General features: G+C 54.0%; 35 non-coding genes across 35 annotated transcripts; all 35 read left to right on the top strand.

Moving 5' to 3' along the window:
• The first annotated feature begins 334 nt into the window (after positions 1-334).
• Positions 335-416, top strand: Trnal-uag. The gene has a single exon. It is a non-coding gene; the product is annotated as a tRNA-Leu (tRNA).
• An 80-nt stretch (positions 417-496) lies between these two features.
• On the top strand, positions 497-578 carry Trnal-cag. Its single transcript has one exon. It is a non-coding gene; the product is annotated as a tRNA-Leu (tRNA).
• A 283-nt stretch (positions 579-861) lies between these two features.
• Positions 862-933, top strand: Trnae-cuc. The gene has a single exon. It is a non-coding gene; the product is annotated as a tRNA-Glu (tRNA).
• Positions 934-1,319: 386 nt separating this feature from the next.
• Trnah-gug lies at positions 1,320-1,391 on the top strand. The gene has a single exon. It is a non-coding gene; the product is annotated as a tRNA-His (tRNA).
• Positions 1,392-2,140: 749 nt separating this feature from the next.
• On the top strand, positions 2,141-2,222 carry Trnal-uag. The gene has a single exon. It is a non-coding gene; the product is annotated as a tRNA-Leu (tRNA).
• Positions 2,223-2,302: 80 nt separating this feature from the next.
• Trnal-cag lies at positions 2,303-2,384 on the top strand. The gene has a single exon. It is a non-coding gene; the product is annotated as a tRNA-Leu (tRNA).
• A 284-nt stretch (positions 2,385-2,668) lies between these two features.
• On the top strand, positions 2,669-2,740 carry Trnae-cuc. The gene has a single exon. It is a non-coding gene; the product is annotated as a tRNA-Glu (tRNA).
• Positions 2,741-3,127: 387 nt separating this feature from the next.
• Positions 3,128-3,199, top strand: Trnah-gug. Its single transcript has one exon. It is a non-coding gene; the product is annotated as a tRNA-His (tRNA).
• A 747-nt stretch (positions 3,200-3,946) lies between these two features.
• Trnal-uag lies at positions 3,947-4,028 on the top strand. The gene has a single exon. It is a non-coding gene; the product is annotated as a tRNA-Leu (tRNA).
• Positions 4,029-4,108: 80 nt separating this feature from the next.
• Positions 4,109-4,190, top strand: Trnal-cag. The gene has a single exon. It is a non-coding gene; the product is annotated as a tRNA-Leu (tRNA).
• A 285-nt stretch (positions 4,191-4,475) lies between these two features.
• Trnae-cuc lies at positions 4,476-4,547 on the top strand. The gene has a single exon. It is a non-coding gene; the product is annotated as a tRNA-Glu (tRNA).
• A 386-nt stretch (positions 4,548-4,933) lies between these two features.
• Trnah-gug lies at positions 4,934-5,005 on the top strand. Its single transcript has one exon. It is a non-coding gene; the product is annotated as a tRNA-His (tRNA).
• A 747-nt stretch (positions 5,006-5,752) lies between these two features.
• On the top strand, positions 5,753-5,834 carry Trnal-uag. The gene has a single exon. It is a non-coding gene; the product is annotated as a tRNA-Leu (tRNA).
• An 80-nt stretch (positions 5,835-5,914) lies between these two features.
• On the top strand, positions 5,915-5,996 carry Trnal-cag. The gene has a single exon. It is a non-coding gene; the product is annotated as a tRNA-Leu (tRNA).
• Positions 5,997-6,279: 283 nt separating this feature from the next.
• On the top strand, positions 6,280-6,351 carry Trnae-cuc. The gene has a single exon. It is a non-coding gene; the product is annotated as a tRNA-Glu (tRNA).
• Positions 6,352-6,737: 386 nt separating this feature from the next.
• Trnah-gug lies at positions 6,738-6,809 on the top strand. The gene has a single exon. It is a non-coding gene; the product is annotated as a tRNA-His (tRNA).
• Positions 6,810-7,556: 747 nt separating this feature from the next.
• On the top strand, positions 7,557-7,638 carry Trnal-uag. The gene has a single exon. It is a non-coding gene; the product is annotated as a tRNA-Leu (tRNA).
• An 81-nt stretch (positions 7,639-7,719) lies between these two features.
• On the top strand, positions 7,720-7,801 carry Trnal-cag. Its single transcript has one exon. It is a non-coding gene; the product is annotated as a tRNA-Leu (tRNA).
• A 285-nt stretch (positions 7,802-8,086) lies between these two features.
• Positions 8,087-8,158, top strand: Trnae-cuc. Its single transcript has one exon. It is a non-coding gene; the product is annotated as a tRNA-Glu (tRNA).
• Positions 8,159-8,544: 386 nt separating this feature from the next.
• Trnah-gug lies at positions 8,545-8,616 on the top strand. Its single transcript has one exon. It is a non-coding gene; the product is annotated as a tRNA-His (tRNA).
• Positions 8,617-9,365: 749 nt separating this feature from the next.
• On the top strand, positions 9,366-9,447 carry Trnal-uag. Its single transcript has one exon. It is a non-coding gene; the product is annotated as a tRNA-Leu (tRNA).
• An 81-nt stretch (positions 9,448-9,528) lies between these two features.
• Positions 9,529-9,610, top strand: Trnal-cag. The gene has a single exon. It is a non-coding gene; the product is annotated as a tRNA-Leu (tRNA).
• A 283-nt stretch (positions 9,611-9,893) lies between these two features.
• Positions 9,894-9,965, top strand: Trnae-cuc. Its single transcript has one exon. It is a non-coding gene; the product is annotated as a tRNA-Glu (tRNA).
• Positions 9,966-10,351: 386 nt separating this feature from the next.
• Trnah-gug lies at positions 10,352-10,423 on the top strand. The gene has a single exon. It is a non-coding gene; the product is annotated as a tRNA-His (tRNA).
• A 747-nt stretch (positions 10,424-11,170) lies between these two features.
• On the top strand, positions 11,171-11,252 carry Trnal-uag. The gene has a single exon. It is a non-coding gene; the product is annotated as a tRNA-Leu (tRNA).
• An 80-nt stretch (positions 11,253-11,332) lies between these two features.
• On the top strand, positions 11,333-11,414 carry Trnal-cag. Its single transcript has one exon. It is a non-coding gene; the product is annotated as a tRNA-Leu (tRNA).
• Positions 11,415-11,697: 283 nt separating this feature from the next.
• Positions 11,698-11,769, top strand: Trnae-cuc. The gene has a single exon. It is a non-coding gene; the product is annotated as a tRNA-Glu (tRNA).
• Positions 11,770-12,155: 386 nt separating this feature from the next.
• Trnah-gug lies at positions 12,156-12,227 on the top strand. Its single transcript has one exon. It is a non-coding gene; the product is annotated as a tRNA-His (tRNA).
• Positions 12,228-12,974: 747 nt separating this feature from the next.
• Trnal-uag lies at positions 12,975-13,056 on the top strand. Its single transcript has one exon. It is a non-coding gene; the product is annotated as a tRNA-Leu (tRNA).
• An 80-nt stretch (positions 13,057-13,136) lies between these two features.
• Trnal-cag lies at positions 13,137-13,218 on the top strand. Its single transcript has one exon. It is a non-coding gene; the product is annotated as a tRNA-Leu (tRNA).
• A 283-nt stretch (positions 13,219-13,501) lies between these two features.
• On the top strand, positions 13,502-13,573 carry Trnae-cuc. Its single transcript has one exon. It is a non-coding gene; the product is annotated as a tRNA-Glu (tRNA).
• A 386-nt stretch (positions 13,574-13,959) lies between these two features.
• On the top strand, positions 13,960-14,031 carry Trnah-gug. The gene has a single exon. It is a non-coding gene; the product is annotated as a tRNA-His (tRNA).
• A 747-nt stretch (positions 14,032-14,778) lies between these two features.
• Positions 14,779-14,860, top strand: Trnal-uag. The gene has a single exon. It is a non-coding gene; the product is annotated as a tRNA-Leu (tRNA).
• Positions 14,861-14,940: 80 nt separating this feature from the next.
• Positions 14,941-15,022, top strand: Trnal-cag. The gene has a single exon. It is a non-coding gene; the product is annotated as a tRNA-Leu (tRNA).
• A 283-nt stretch (positions 15,023-15,305) lies between these two features.
• Positions 15,306-15,377, top strand: Trnae-cuc. The gene has a single exon. It is a non-coding gene; the product is annotated as a tRNA-Glu (tRNA).
• The last annotated feature ends 188 nt before the right edge of the window (positions 15,378-15,565 follow it).

The raw sequence follows: 15,565 nt of genomic DNA on the forward strand, positions 1-15,565 counted from the left end.
CCTCCTTGAGCTCACATATGTTTGATACATGGAGCATTCTAGCTCCGCCTGACAGTTACAGCTACGATACTTTAGTGGTTACGGAAGGCCCAGGTTCGAAACCTGGTCACGGTACGAAAACGTCTCTTGACGCTGTCTCCTTAACTGCGACAGCTACAGACAAGTGGCGTCGCTACCATACGGCGGGCACGGCTTTTTCTTGCTGTGGATGGCCTAAAGAGACGCTTCCAGTGGGAGAGCAGTGGAAATACATGGCACGGCGATTGCCAAGATACTTCCATTTCGAAGTGATCTTTGTAGTACAAAGGAAACGTTTTGCCGCTGCTGCCCCAACGGTAACGTGGCCGAGCGGTCTAAGGCGCTGGTTTTAGGCACCAGTCTCTTCGGAGGCGTGGGTTCGAATCCCACCGTTGCCACTTTTTACGTCTCATTTTTGTGCCGTTGCGGTGTGTTCTCGTGGAGTGGGACGCAGCTCTTGTGACGCGCGTGTTGTGTAGGTAGCGTGGCCGAGCGGTCTAAGGCGCTGGTTTCAGGCACCATTCTCTTCGGAGGCGTGGGTTCGAATCCCACAGCTGCCAAACGTGTAATGTTTCCTGTGTCGAAGGCAGATGCACTCATTGCCCGCAAAGGAAACAGCACAACAAGGCGTGAGCGTCTGCTTGGTGAATTGTCGTAGAACAGTGCGTGGTGCAACGACAGGATTTTCAGGCACCTTTTGCTCTCATCATTGCTGGCGTTCGTCTCCACGAAATGCGTCCGGAGCACGCCGTTCTATAACGCGAGAGAGTGGATTTTTTACAGTTGTCGTCAGTCAACCGTGGGTGGCTGCTGCGTTCGCTGGAAAGAGCACTGCCGTCGTTATCCGGTGTGGTCTAGTGGCTAGGATACCTGGCTCTCACCCAGGAGGCCCGGGTTCGATTCCCGGTACCGGAATTGCGCGTTTTTATTGCTCCTCTTATGCGACTTGTCTCGACTTTGCTCGACTGACGCTACGCTGACGCGTGCAGAAAGCTACGTTAAGTATGACTCGCGGCAACACCTGACGGCGAGAGAGATGCGGCGTCTATCCACTTGTTATCGAGCCACATACCGGTACCTGTAGTCAAGAGGCTTGGAGGACTGCAAGACATTGCCACGGAGGTGAATGCAGCTAACCACTGTAGTTAGTGTCCTGACAGCGCAGGCACGTTCATTTGCTCGTATACATGTGATGGAGACCGTGTCTGACACTGCTGTGGCGTACACCTTGGCCTAGGCTTTGCTGGGTATCGCCACTTGCATTCGAGCCAGCTGCCTTCGCGTGCGCCTCCGTGGCCATGGCCGTGATCGTCTAGTGGTTAGGACATTGCGTTGTGGCCGCAATAACCCAGGTTCGAATCCTGGTCACGGCAATTTTGAAAGTTTTTGCCTTGCTGCCGTTGCAATGACGAGTACTCGAAATGACAGTACTCTGTTGATTTTTTCACTCGTGTTCCGCAGGCCGCAGTTTGCACTACCACTTCATCCCCAACACGTAATGTCGCCTCCCAGAGCGCAGACGTCCGCTGCTCTCTGTAGTCGAAAAGGGCAGTTGTTTGAAGTGCGATGGATGAGCAGCCAGTCCCAGCAGAACAGGAAGCTGTGGCGTGCACTGTTTGTACAAATGCTAGGAACACTGGCGCACCAAGCAGCGCATGTAGCGTGGCCGAGCGCTTTAAGGCGCTGGTTTAAGGCACCAGTATCTCTGTAGGCGCGGTTTCGAATCCCGTAGCTGCCGGCGGTTTTGCTGTGATCGCGTTAACCTGGCGCTTTTTCTTCAAGTGTAACCTCCTTGAGCTCACATATGTTTGATACATGGAGCATTCTAGCTCCGCCTGACAGTTACAGCTACGATACTTTAGTGGTTACGGAAGGCCCAGGTTCGAAACCTGGTCACGGTACGAAAACGTCTCTTGACGCTGTCTCCTTAACTGCGACAGCTACAGACAAGTGGCGTCGCTACCATACGGCGGGCACGGCTTTTTCTTGCTGTGGATGGCCTAAAGAGACGCTTCCAGTGGGAGAGCAGTGGAAATACATGGCACGGCGATTGCCAAGATACTTCCATTTCGAAGTGATCTTTGTAGTACAAAGGAAACGTTTTTGCCGCTGCTGCCCCAACGGTAACGTGGCCGAGCGGTCTAAGGCGCTGGTTTTAGGCACCAGTCTCTTCGGAGGCGTGGGTTCGAATCCCACCGTTGCCACTTTTTACGTCTCATTTTTGTGCCGTTGCGGTGTGTTCTCGTGGAGTGGGACGCAGCTCTTGTGACGCGCGTGTTGTGTAGGTAGCGTGGCCGAGCGGTCTAAGGCGCTGGTTTCAGGCACCATTCTCTTCGGAGGCGTGGGTTCGAATCCCACAGCTGCCAAACGTGTAATGTTTCCTGTGTCGAAGGCAGATGCACTCATTGCCCGCAAAGGAAACAGCACAACAAGGCGTGAGCGTCTGCTTGGTGAATTGTCGTAGAACAGTGCGTGGTGCAACGACAGGATTTTCAGGCACCTTTTGCTCTCATCATTGCTGGCGTTCGTCTCCACGAAATGCGTCCGGAGCACGCCGTTCTATAACGCGAGAGAGTGGATTTTTTACAGTTGTCGTCAGTCAACCGTGGGTGGGCTGCTGCGTTCGCTGGAAAGAGCACTGCCGTCGTTATCCGGTGTGGTCTAGTGGCTAGGATACCTGGCTCTCACCCAGGAGGCCCGGGTTCGATTCCCGGTACCGGAATTGCGCGTTTTTATTGCTCCTCTTATGCGACTTGTCTCGACTTTGCTCGACTGACGCTACGCTGACGCGTGCAGAAAGCTACGTTAAGTATGACTCGCGGCAACACCTGACGGCGAGAGAGATGCGGCGGTCTATCCACTTGTTATCGAGCCACATACCGGTACCTGTAGTCAAGAGGCTTGGAGGACTGCAAGACATTGCCACGGAGGTGAATGCAGCTAACCACTGTAGTTAGTGTCCTGACAGCGCAGGCACGTTCATTTGCTCGTATACATGTGATGGAGACCGTGTCTGACACTGCTGTGGCGTACACCTTGGCCTAGGCTTTGCTGGGTATCGCCACTTGCATTCGAGCCAGCTGCCTTCGCGTGCGCCTCCGTGGCCATGGCCGTGATCGTCTAGTGGTTAGGACATTGCGTTGTGGCCGCAATAACCCAGGTTCGAATCCTGGTCACGGCAATTTTGAAAGTTTTGCCTTGCTGCCGTTGCAATGACGAGTACTCGAAATGACAGTACTCTGTTGATTTTTTCACTCGTGTTCCGCAGGCCGCAGTTTGCACTACCACTTCATCCCCAACACGTAATGTCGCCTCCCAGAGCGCAGACGTCCGCTGCTCTCTGTAGTCGAAAAGGGCAGTTGTTTGAAGTGCGATGGATGAGCAGCCAGTCCCAGCAGAACAGGAAGCTGTGGCGTGCACTGTTTGTACAAATGCTAGGAACACTGGCGCACCAAGCAGCGCATGTAGCGTGGCCGAGCGCTTTAAGGCGCTGGTTTAAGGCACCAGTATCTCTGTAGGCGCGGTTTCGAATCCCGTAGCTGCCGGCGGTTTTGCTGTGATCGCGTTAACCTGGCGCTTTTTCTTCAAGTGTAACCTCCTTGAGCTCACATATGTTTGATACATGGAGCATTCTAGCTCCGCCTGACAGTTACAGCTACGATACTTTAGTGGTTACGGAAGGCCCAGGTTCGAAACCTGGTCACGGTACGAAAACGTCTCTTGACGCTGTCTCCTTAACTGCGACAGCTACAGACAAGTGGCGTCGCTACCATACGGCGGGCACGGCTTTTTCTTGCTGTGGATGGCCTAAAGAGACGCTTCCAGTGGGAGAGCAGTGGAAATACATGGCACGGCGATTGCCAAGATACTTCCATTTCGAAGTGATCTTTGTAGTACAAAGGAAACGTTTTGCCGCTGCTGCCCCAACGGTAACGTGGCCGAGCGGTCTAAGGCGCTGGTTTTAGGCACCAGTCTCTTCGGAGGCGTGGGTTCGAATCCCACCGTTGCCACTTTTTACGTCTCATTTTTGTGCCGTTGCGGTGTGTTCTCGTGGAGTGGGACGCAGCTCTTGTGACGCGCGTGTTGTGTAGGTAGCGTGGCCGAGCGGTCTAAGGCGCTGGTTTCAGGCACCATTCTCTTCGGAGGCGTGGGTTCGAATCCCACAGCTGCCAAACGTGTAATGTTTCCTGTGTCGAAGGCAGATGCACTCATTGCCCGCAAAGGAAACAGCACAACAAGGCGTGAGCGTCTGCTTGGTGAATTGTCGTAGAAACAGTGCGTGGTGCAACGACAGGATTTTTCAGGCACCTTTTGCTCTCATCATTGCTGGCGTTCGTCTCCACGAAATGCGTCCGGAGCACGCCGTTCTATAACGCGAGAGAGTGGATTTTTTACAGTTGTCGTCAGTCAACCGTGGGTGGCTGCTGCGTTCGCTGGAAAGAGCACTGCCGTCGTTATCCGGTGTGGTCTAGTGGCTAGGATACCTGGCTCTCACCCAGGAGGCCCGGGTTCGATTCCCGGTACCGGAATTGCGCGTTTTTATTGCTCCTCTTATGCGACTTGTCTCGACTTTGCTCGACTGACGCTACGCTGACGCGTGCAGAAAGCTACGTTAAGTATGACTCGCGGCAACACCTGACGGCGAGAGAGATGCGGCGTCTATCCACTTGTTATCGAGCCACATACCGGTACCTGTAGTCAAGAGGCTTGGAGGACTGCAAGACATTGCCACGGAGGTGAATGCAGCTAACCACTGTAGTTAGTGTCCTGACAGCGCAGGCACGTTCATTTGCTCGTATACATGTGATGGAGACCGTGTCTGACACTGCTGTGGCGTACACCTTGGCCTAGGCTTTGCTGGGTATCGCCACTTGCATTCGAGCCAGCTGCCTTCGCGTGCGCCTCCGTGGCCATGGCCGTGATCGTCTAGTGGTTAGGACATTGCGTTGTGGCCGCAATAACCCAGGTTCGAATCCTGGTCACGGCAATTTTGAAAGTTTTGCCTTGCTGCCGTTGCAATGACGAGTACTCGAAATGACAGTACTCTGTTGATTTTTTCACTCGTGTTCCGCAGGCCGCAGTTTGCACTACCACTTCATCCCCAACACGTAATGTCGCCTCCCAGAGCGCAGACGTCCGCTGCTCTCTGTAGTCGAAAAGGGCAGTTGTTTGAAGTGCGATGGATGAGCAGCCAGTCCCAGCAGAACAGGAAGCTGTGGCGTGCACTGTTTGTACAAATGCTAGGAACACTGGCGCACCAAGCAGCGCATGTAGCGTGGCCGAGCGCTTTAAGGCGCTGGTTTAAGGCACCAGTATCTCTGTAGGCGCGGTTTCGAATCCCGTAGCTGCCGGCGGTTTTGCTGTGATCGCGTTAACCTGGCGCTTTTTCTTCAAGTGTAACCTCCTTGAGCTCACATATGTTTGATACATGGAGCATTCTAGCTCCGCCTGACAGTTACAGCTACGATACTTTAGTGGTTACGGAAGGCCCAGGTTCGAAACCTGGTCACGGTACGAAAACGTCTCTTGACGCTGTCTCCTTAACTGCGACAGCTACAGACAAGTGGCGTCGCTACCATACGGCGGGCACGGCTTTTTCTTGCTGTGGATGGCCTAAAGAGACGCTTCCAGTGGGAGAGCAGTGGAAATACATGGCACGGCGATTGCCAAGATACTTCCATTTCGAAGTGATCTTTGTAGTACAAAGGAAACGTTTTGCCGCTGCTGCCCCAACGGTAACGTGGCCGAGCGGTCTAAGGCGCTGGTTTTAGGCACCAGTCTCTTCGGAGGCGTGGGTTCGAATCCCACCGTTGCCACTTTTTACGTCTCATTTTTGTGCCGTTGCGGTGTGTTCTCGTGGAGTGGGACGCAGCTCTTGTGACGCGCGTGTTGTGTAGGTAGCGTGGCCGAGCGGTCTAAGGCGCTGGTTTCAGGCACCATTCTCTTCGGAGGCGTGGGTTCGAATCCCACAGCTGCCAAACGTGTAATGTTTCCTGTGTCGAAGGCAGATGCACTCATTGCCCGCAAAGGAAACAGCACAACAAGGCGTGAGCGTCTGCTTGGTGAATTGTCGTAGAACAGTGCGTGGTGCAACGACAGGATTTTCAGGCACCTTTTGCTCTCATCATTGCTGGCGTTCGTCTCCACGAAATGCGTCCGGAGCACGCCGTTCTATAACGCGAGAGAGTGGATTTTTTACAGTTGTCGTCAGTCAACCGTGGGTGGCTGCTGCGTTCGCTGGAAAGAGCACTGCCGTCGTTATCCGGTGTGGTCTAGTGGCTAGGATACCTGGCTCTCACCCAGGAGGCCCGGGTTCGATTCCCGGTACCGGAATTGCGCGTTTTTATTGCTCCTCTTATGCGACTTGTCTCGACTTTGCTCGACTGACGCTACGCTGACGCGTGCAGAAAGCTACGTTAAGTATGACTCGCGGCAACACCTGACGGCGAGAGAGATGCGGCGTCTATCCACTTGTTATCGAGCCACATACCGGTACCTGTAGTCAAGAGGCTTGGAGGACTGCAAGACATTGCCACGGAGGTGAATGCAGCTAACCACTGTAGTTAGTGTCCTGACAGCGCAGGCACGTTCATTTGCTCGTATACATGTGATGGAGACCGTGTCTGACACTGCTGTGGCGTACACCTTGGCCTAGGCTTTGCTGGGTATCGCCACTTGCATTCGAGCCAGCTGCCTTCGCGTGCGCCTCCGTGGCCATGGCCGTGATCGTCTAGTGGTTAGGACATTGCGTTGTGGCCGCAATAACCCAGGTTCGAATCCTGGTCACGGCAATTTTGAAAGTTTTGCCTTGCTGCCGTTGCAATGACGAGTACTCGAAATGACAGTACTCTGTTGATTTTTTCACTCGTGTTCCGCAGGCCGCAGTTTGCACTACCACTTCATCCCCAACACGTAATGTCGCCTCCCAGAGCGCAGACGTCCGCTGCTCTCTGTAGTCGAAAAGGGCAGTTGTTTGAAGTGCGATGGATGAGCAGCCAGTCCCAGCAGAACAGGAAGCTGTGGCGTGCACTGTTTGTACAAATGCTAGGAACACTGGCGCACCAAGCAGCGCATGTAGCGTGGCCGAGCGCTTTAAGGCGCTGGTTTAAGGCACCAGTATCTCTGTAGGCGCGGTTTCGAATCCCGTAGCTGCCGGCGGTTTTTGCTGTGATCGCGTTAACCTGGCGCTTTTCTTCAAGTGTAACCTCCTTGAGCTCACATATGTTTGATACATGGAGCATTCTAGCTCCGCCTGACAGTTACAGCTACGATACTTTAGTGGTTACGGAAGGCCCAGGTTCGAAACCTGGTCACGGTACGAAAACGTCTCTTGACGCTGTCTCCTTAACTGCGACAGCTACAGACAAGTGGCGTCGCTACCATACGGCGGGCACGGCTTTTTCTTGCTGTGGATGGCCTAAAGAGACGCTTCCAGTGGGAGAGCAGTGGAAATACATGGCACGGCGATTGCCAAGATACTTCCATTTCGAAGTGATCTTTGTAGTACAAAGGAAACGTTTTGCCGCTGCTGCCCCAACGGTAACGTGGCCGAGCGGTCTAAGGCGCTGGTTTTAGGCACCAGTCTCTTCGGAGGCGTGGGTTCGAATCCCACCGTTGCCACTTTTTACGTCTCATTTTTTGTGCCGTTGCGGTGTGTTCTCGTGGAGTGGGACGCAGCTCTTGTGACGCGCGTGTTGTGTAGGTAGCGTGGCCGAGCGGTCTAAGGCGCTGGTTTCAGGCACCATTCTCTTCGGAGGCGTGGGTTCGAATCCCACAGCTGCCAAACGTGTAATGTTTTCCTGTGTCGAAGGCAGATGCACTCATTGCCCGCAAAGGAAAACAGCACAACAAGGCGTGAGCGTCTGCTTGGTGAATTGTCGTAGAACAGTGCGTGGTGCAACGACAGGATTTTCAGGCACCTTTTGCTCTCATCATTGCTGGCGTTCGTCTCCACGAAATGCGTCCGGAGCACGCCGTTCTATAACGCGAGAGAGTGGATTTTTTACAGTTGTCGTCAGTCAACCGTGGGTGGCTGCTGCGTTCGCTGGAAAGAGCACTGCCGTCGTTATCCGGTGTGGTCTAGTGGCTAGGATACCTGGCTCTCACCCAGGAGGCCCGGGTTCGATTCCCGGTACCGGAATTGCGCGTTTTTATTGCTCCTCTTATGCGACTTGTCTCGACTTTGCTCGACTGACGCTACGCTGACGCGTGCAGAAAGCTACGTTAAGTATGACTCGCGGCAACACCTGACGGCGAGAGAGATGCGGCGTCTATCCACTTGTTATCGAGCCACATACCGGTACCTGTAGTCAAGAGGCTTGGAGGACTGCAAGACATTGCCACGGAGGTGAATGCAGCTAACCACTGTAGTTAGTGTCCTGACAGCGCAGGCACGTTCATTTGCTCGTATACATGTGATGGAGACCGTGTCTGACACTGCTGTGGCGTACACCTTGGCCTAGGCTTTGCTGGGTATCGCCACTTGCATTCGAGCCAGCTGCCTTCGCGTGCGCCTCCGTGGCCATGGCCGTGATCGTCTAGTGGTTAGGACATTGCGTTGTGGCCGCAATAACCCAGGTTCGAATCCTGGTCACGGCAATTTTGAAAGTTTTGCCTTGCTGCCGTTGCAATGACGAGTACTCGAAATGACAGTACTCTGTTGATTTTTTTCACTCGTGTTCCGCAGGCCGCAGTTTTGCACTACCACTTCATCCCCAACACGTAATGTCGCCTCCCAGAGCGCAGACGTCCGCTGCTCTCTGTAGTCGAAAAGGGCAGTTGTTTGAAGTGCGATGGATGAGCAGCCAGTCCCAGCAGAACAGGAAGCTGTGGCGTGCACTGTTTGTACAAATGCTAGGAACACTGGCGCACCAAGCAGCGCATGTAGCGTGGCCGAGCGCTTTAAGGCGCTGGTTTAAGGCACCAGTATCTCTGTAGGCGCGGTTTCGAATCCCGTAGCTGCCGGCGGTTTTGCTGTGATCGCGTTAACCTGGCGCTTTTTCTTCAAGTGTAACCTCCTTGAGCTCACATATGTTTGATACATGGAGCATTCTAGCTCCGCCTGACAGTTACAGCTACGATACTTTAGTGGTTACGGAAGGCCCAGGTTCGAAACCTGGTCACGGTACGAAAACGTCTCTTGACGCTGTCTCCTTAACTGCGACAGCTACAGACAAGTGGCGTCGCTACCATACGGCGGGCACGGCTTTTTCTTGCTGTGGATGGCCTAAAGAGACGCTTCCAGTGGGAGAGCAGTGGAAATACATGGCACGGCGATTGCCAAGATACTTCCATTTCGAAGTGATCTTTGTAGTACAAAGGAAACGTTTTGCCGCTGCTGCCCCAACGGTAACGTGGCCGAGCGGTCTAAGGCGCTGGTTTTAGGCACCAGTCTCTTCGGAGGCGTGGGTTCGAATCCCACCGTTGCCACTTTTTACGTCTCATTTTTTGTGCCGTTGCGGTGTGTTCTCGTGGAGTGGGACGCAGCTCTTGTGACGCGCGTGTTGTGTAGGTAGCGTGGCCGAGCGGTCTAAGGCGCTGGTTTCAGGCACCATTCTCTTCGGAGGCGTGGGTTCGAATCCCACAGCTGCCAAACGTGTAATGTTTCCTGTGTCGAAGGCAGATGCACTCATTGCCCGCAAAGGAAACAGCACAACAAGGCGTGAGCGTCTGCTTGGTGAATTGTCGTAGAACAGTGCGTGGTGCAACGACAGGATTTTCAGGCACCTTTTGCTCTCATCATTGCTGGCGTTCGTCTCCACGAAATGCGTCCGGAGCACGCCGTTCTATAACGCGAGAGAGTGGATTTTTTACAGTTGTCGTCAGTCAACCGTGGGTGGCTGCTGCGTTCGCTGGAAAGAGCACTGCCGTCGTTATCCGGTGTGGTCTAGTGGCTAGGATACCTGGCTCTCACCCAGGAGGCCCGGGTTCGATTCCCGGTACCGGAATTGCGCGTTTTTATTGCTCCTCTTATGCGACTTGTCTCGACTTTGCTCGACTGACGCTACGCTGACGCGTGCAGAAAGCTACGTTAAGTATGACTCGCGGCAACACCTGACGGCGAGAGAGATGCGGCGTCTATCCACTTGTTATCGAGCCACATACCGGTACCTGTAGTCAAGAGGCTTGGAGGACTGCAAGACATTGCCACGGAGGTGAATGCAGCTAACCACTGTAGTTAGTGTCCTGACAGCGCAGGCACGTTCATTTGCTCGTATACATGTGATGGAGACCGTGTCTGACACTGCTGTGGCGTACACCTTGGCCTAGGCTTTGCTGGGTATCGCCACTTGCATTCGAGCCAGCTGCCTTCGCGTGCGCCTCCGTGGCCATGGCCGTGATCGTCTAGTGGTTAGGACATTGCGTTGTGGCCGCAATAACCCAGGTTCGAATCCTGGTCACGGCAATTTTGAAAGTTTTGCCTTGCTGCCGTTGCAATGACGAGTACTCGAAATGACAGTACTCTGTTGATTTTTTCACTCGTGTTCCGCAGGCCGCAGTTTGCACTACCACTTCATCCCCAACACGTAATGTCGCCTCCCAGAGCGCAGACGTCCGCTGCTCTCTGTAGTCGAAAAGGGCAGTTGTTTGAAGTGCGATGGATGAGCAGCCAGTCCCAGCAGAACAGGAAGCTGTGGCGTGCACTGTTTGTACAAATGCTAGGAACACTGGCGCACCAAGCAGCGCATGTAGCGTGGCCGAGCGCTTTAAGGCGCTGGTTTAAGGCACCAGTATCTCTGTAGGCGCGGTTTCGAATCCCGTAGCTGCCGGCGGTTTTGCTGTGATCGCGTTAACCTGGCGCTTTTTCTTCAAGTGTAACCTCCTTGAGCTCACATATGTTTGATACATGGAGCATTCTAGCTCCGCCTGACAGTTACAGCTACGATACTTTAGTGGTTACGGAAGGCCCAGGTTCGAAACCTGGTCACGGTACGAAAACGTCTCTTGACGCTGTCTCCTTAACTGCGACAGCTACAGACAAGTGGCGTCGCTACCATACGGCGGGCACGGCTTTTTCTTGCTGTGGATGGCCTAAAGAGACGCTTCCAGTGGGAGAGCAGTGGAAATACATGGCACGGCGATTGCCAAGATACTTCCATTTCGAAGTGATCTTTGTAGTACAAAGGAAACGTTTTGCCGCTGCTGCCCCAACGGTAACGTGGCCGAGCGGTCTAAGGCGCTGGTTTTAGGCACCAGTCTCTTCGGAGGCGTGGGTTCGAATCCCACCGTTGCCACTTTTTACGTCTCATTTTTGTGCCGTTGCGGTGTGTTCTCGTGGAGTGGGACGCAGCTCTTGTGACGCGCGTGTTGTGTAGGTAGCGTGGCCGAGCGGTCTAAGGCGCTGGTTTCAGGCACCATTCTCTTCGGAGGCGTGGGTTCGAATCCCACAGCTGCCAAACGTGTAATGTTTCCTGTGTCGAAGGCAGATGCACTCATTGCCCGCAAAGGAAACAGCACAACAAGGCGTGAGCGTCTGCTTGGTGAATTGTCGTAGAACAGTGCGTGGTGCAACGACAGGATTTTCAGGCACCTTTTGCTCTCATCATTGCTGGCGTTCGTCTCCACGAAATGCGTCCGGAGCACGCCGTTCTATAACGCGAGAGAGTGGATTTTTTACAGTTGTCGTCAGTCAACCGTGGGTGGCTGCTGCGTTCGCTGGAAAGAGCACTGCCGTCGTTATCCGGTGTGGTCTAGTGGCTAGGATACCTGGCTCTCACCCAGGAGGCCCGGGTTCGATTCCCGGTACCGGAATTGCGCGTTTTTATTGCTCCTCTTATGCGACTTGTCTCGACTTTGCTCGACTGACGCTACGCTGACGCGTGCAGAAAGCTACGTTAAGTATGACTCGCGGCAACACCTGACGGCGAGAGAGATGCGGCGTCTATCCACTTGTTATCGAGCCACATACCGGTACCTGTAGTCAAGAGGCTTGGAGGACTGCAAGACATTGCCACGGAGGTGAATGCAGCTAACCACTGTAGTTAGTGTCCTGACAGCGCAGGCACGTTCATTTGCTCGTATACATGTGATGGAGACCGTGTCTGACACTGCTGTGGCGTACACCTTGGCCTAGGCTTTGCTGGGTATCGCCACTTGCATTCGAGCCAGCTGCCTTCGCGTGCGCCTCCGTGGCCATGGCCGTGATCGTCTAGTGGTTAGGACATTGCGTTGTGGCCGCAATAACCCAGGTTCGAATCCTGGTCACGGCAATTTTGAAAGTTTTGCCTTGCTGCCGTTGCAATGACGAGTACTCGAAATGACAGTACTCTGTTGATTTTTTCACTCGTGTTCCGCAGGCCGCAGTTTGCACTACCACTTCATCCCCAACACGTAATGTCGCCTCCCAGAGCGCAGACGTCCGCTGCTCTCTGTAGTCGAAAAGGGCAGTTGTTTGAAGTGCGATGGATGAGCAGCCAGTCCCAGCAGAACAGGAAGCTGTGGCGTGCACTGTTTGTACAAATGCTAGGAACACTGGCGCACCAAGCAGCGCATGTAGCGTGGCCGAGCGCTTTAAGGCGCTGGTTTAAGGCACCAGTATCTCTGTAGGCGCGGTTTCGAATCCCGTAGCTGCCGGCGGTTTTGCTGTGATCGCGTTAACCTGGCGCTTTTTCTTCAAGTGTAACCTCCTTGAGCTCACATATGTTTGATACATGGAGCATTCTAGCTCCGCCTGACAGTTACAGCTACGATACTTTAGTGGTTACGGAAGGCCCAGGTTCGAAACCTGGTCACGGTACGAAAACGTCTCTTGACGCTGTCTCCTTAACTGCGACAGCTACAGACAAGTGGCGTCGCTACCATACGGCGGGCACGGCTTTTTCTTGCTGTGGATGGCCTAAAGAGACGCTTCCAGTGGGAGAGCAGTGGAAATACATGGCACGGCGATTGCCAAGATACTTCCATTTCGAAGTGATCTTTGTAGTACAAAGGAAACGTTTTGCCGCTGCTGCCCCAACGGTAACGTGGCCGAGCGGTCTAAGGCGCTGGTTTTAGGCACCAGTCTCTTCGGAGGCGTGGGTTCGAATCCCACCGTTGCCACTTTTTACGTCTCATTTTTGTGCCGTTGCGGTGTGTTCTCGTGGAGTGGGACGCAGCTCTTGTGACGCGCGTGTTGTGTAGGTAGCGTGGCCGAGCGGTCTAAGGCGCTGGTTTCAGGCACCATTCTCTTCGGAGGCGTGGGTTCGAATCCCACAGCTGCCAAACGTGTAATGTTTCCTGTGTCGAAGGCAGATGCACTCATTGCCCGCAAAGGAAACAGCACAACAAGGCGTGAGCGTCTGCTTGGTGAATTGTCGTAGAACAGTGCGTGGTGCAACGACAGGATTTTCAGGCACCTTTTGCTCTCATCATTGCTGGCGTTCGTCTCCACGAAATGCGTCCGGAGCACGCCGTTCTATAACGCGAGAGAGTGGATTTTTTACAGTTGTCGTCAGTCAACCGTGGGTGGCTGCTGCGTTCGCTGGAAAGAGCACTGCCGTCGTTATCCGGTGTGGTCTAGTGGCTAGGATACCTGGCTCTCACCCAGGAGGCCCGGGTTCGATTCCCGGTACCGGAATTGCGCGTTTTTATTGCTCCTCTTATGCGACTTGTCTCGACTTTGCTCGACTGACGCTACGCTGACGCGTGCAGAAAGCTACGTTAAGTATGACTCGCGGCAACACCTGACGGCGAGAGAGATGCGGCGTCTATCCACTTGTTATCGAGCCACATACCGGTACCTGTAGTCAAGAGGCTTGGAGGACTGCAAGACATTGCCACGGAGGTGAATGCAGCTAACCACTGTAGTTAGTGTCCTGACAGCGCAGGCACGTTCATTTGCTCGTATACATGTGATGGAGACCGTGTCTGACACTGCTGTGGCGTACACCTTGGCCTAGGCTTTGCTGGGTATCGCCACTTGCATTCGAGCCAGCTGCCTTCGCGTGCGCCTCCGTGGCCATGGCCGTGATCGTCTAGTGGTTAGGACATTGCGTTGTGGCCGCAATAACCCAGGTTCGAATCCTGGTCACGGCAATTTTGAAAGTTTTGCCTTGCTGCCGTTGCAATGACGAGTACTCGAAATGACAGTACTCTGTTGATTTTTTCACTCGTGTTCCGCAGGCCGCAGTTTGCACTACCACTTCATCCCCAACACGTAATGTCGCCTCCCAGAGCGCAGACGTCCGCTGCTCTCTGTAGTCGAAAAGGGCAGTTGTTTGAAGTGCGATGGATGAGCAGCCAGTCCCAGCAGAACAGGAAGCTGTGGCGTGCACTGTTTGTACAAATGCTAGGAACACTGGCGCACCAAGCAGCGCATGTAGCGTGGCCGAGCGCTTTAAGGCGCTGGTTTAAGGCACCAGTATCTCTGTAGGCGCGGTTTCGAATCCCGTAGCTGCCGGCGGTTTTGCTGTGATCGCGTTAACCTGGCGCTTTTTCTTCAAGTGTAACCTCCTTGAGCTCACATATGTTTGATACATGGAGCATTCTAGCTCCGCCTGACAGTTACAGCTACGATACTTTAGTGGTTACGGAAGGCCCAGGTTCGAAACCTGGTCACGGTACGAAAACGTCTCTTGACGCTGTCTCCTTAACTGCGACAGCTACAGACAAGTGGCGTCGCTACCATACGGCGGGCACGGCTTTTTCTTGCTGTGGATGGCCTAAAGAGACGCTTCCAGTGGGAGAGCAGTGGAAATACATGGCACGGCGATTGCCAAGATACTTCCATTTCGAAGTGATCTTTGTAGTACAAAGGAAACGTTTTGCCGCTGCTGCCCCAACGGTAACGTGGCCGAGCGGTCTAAGGCGCTGGTTTTAGGCACCAGTCTCTTCGGAGGCGTGGGTTCGAATCCCACCGTTGCCACTTTTTACGTCTCATTTTTGTGCCGTTGCGGTGTGTTCTCGTGGAGTGGGACGCAGCTCTTGTGACGCGCGTGTTGTGTAGGTAGCGTGGCCGAGCGGTCTAAGGCGCTGGTTTCAGGCACCATTCTCTTCGGAGGCGTGGGTTCGAATCCCACAGCTGCCAAACGTGTAATGTTTCCTGTGTCGAAGGCAGATGCACTCATTGCCCGCAAAGGAAACAGCACAACAAGGCGTGAGCGTCTGCTTGGTGAATTGTCGTAGAACAGTGCGTGGTGCAACGACAGGATTTTCAGGCACCTTTTGCTCTCATCATTGCTGGCGTTCGTCTCCACGAAATGCGTCCGGAGCACGCCGTTCTATAACGCGAGAGAGTGGATTTTTTACAGTTGTCGTCAGTCAACCGTGGGTGGCTGCTGCGTTCGCTGGAAAGAGCACTGCCGTCGTTATCCGGTGTGGTCTAGTGGCTAGGATACCTGGCTCTCACCCAGGAGGCCCGGGTTCGATTCCCGGTACCGGAATTGCGCGTTTTTATTGCTCCTCTTATGCGACTTGTCTCGACTTTGCTCGACTGACGCTACGCTGACGCGTGCAGAAAGCTACGTTAAGTATGACTCGCGGCAACACCTGACGGCGAGAGAGATGCGGCGTCTATCCACTTGTTATCGAGCCACATACCGGTACCTGTAGTCAAGAGGCTTGGAGGACT

The sequence above is a fragment of the Schistocerca americana genome, chromosome 1 (assembly GCF_021461395.2).
Source record: "Schistocerca americana isolate TAMUIC-IGC-003095 chromosome 1, iqSchAmer2.1, whole genome shotgun sequence".
In the NCBI taxonomy this organism is placed as follows: domain Eukaryota; kingdom Metazoa; phylum Arthropoda; class Insecta; order Orthoptera; family Acrididae; genus Schistocerca; species Schistocerca americana.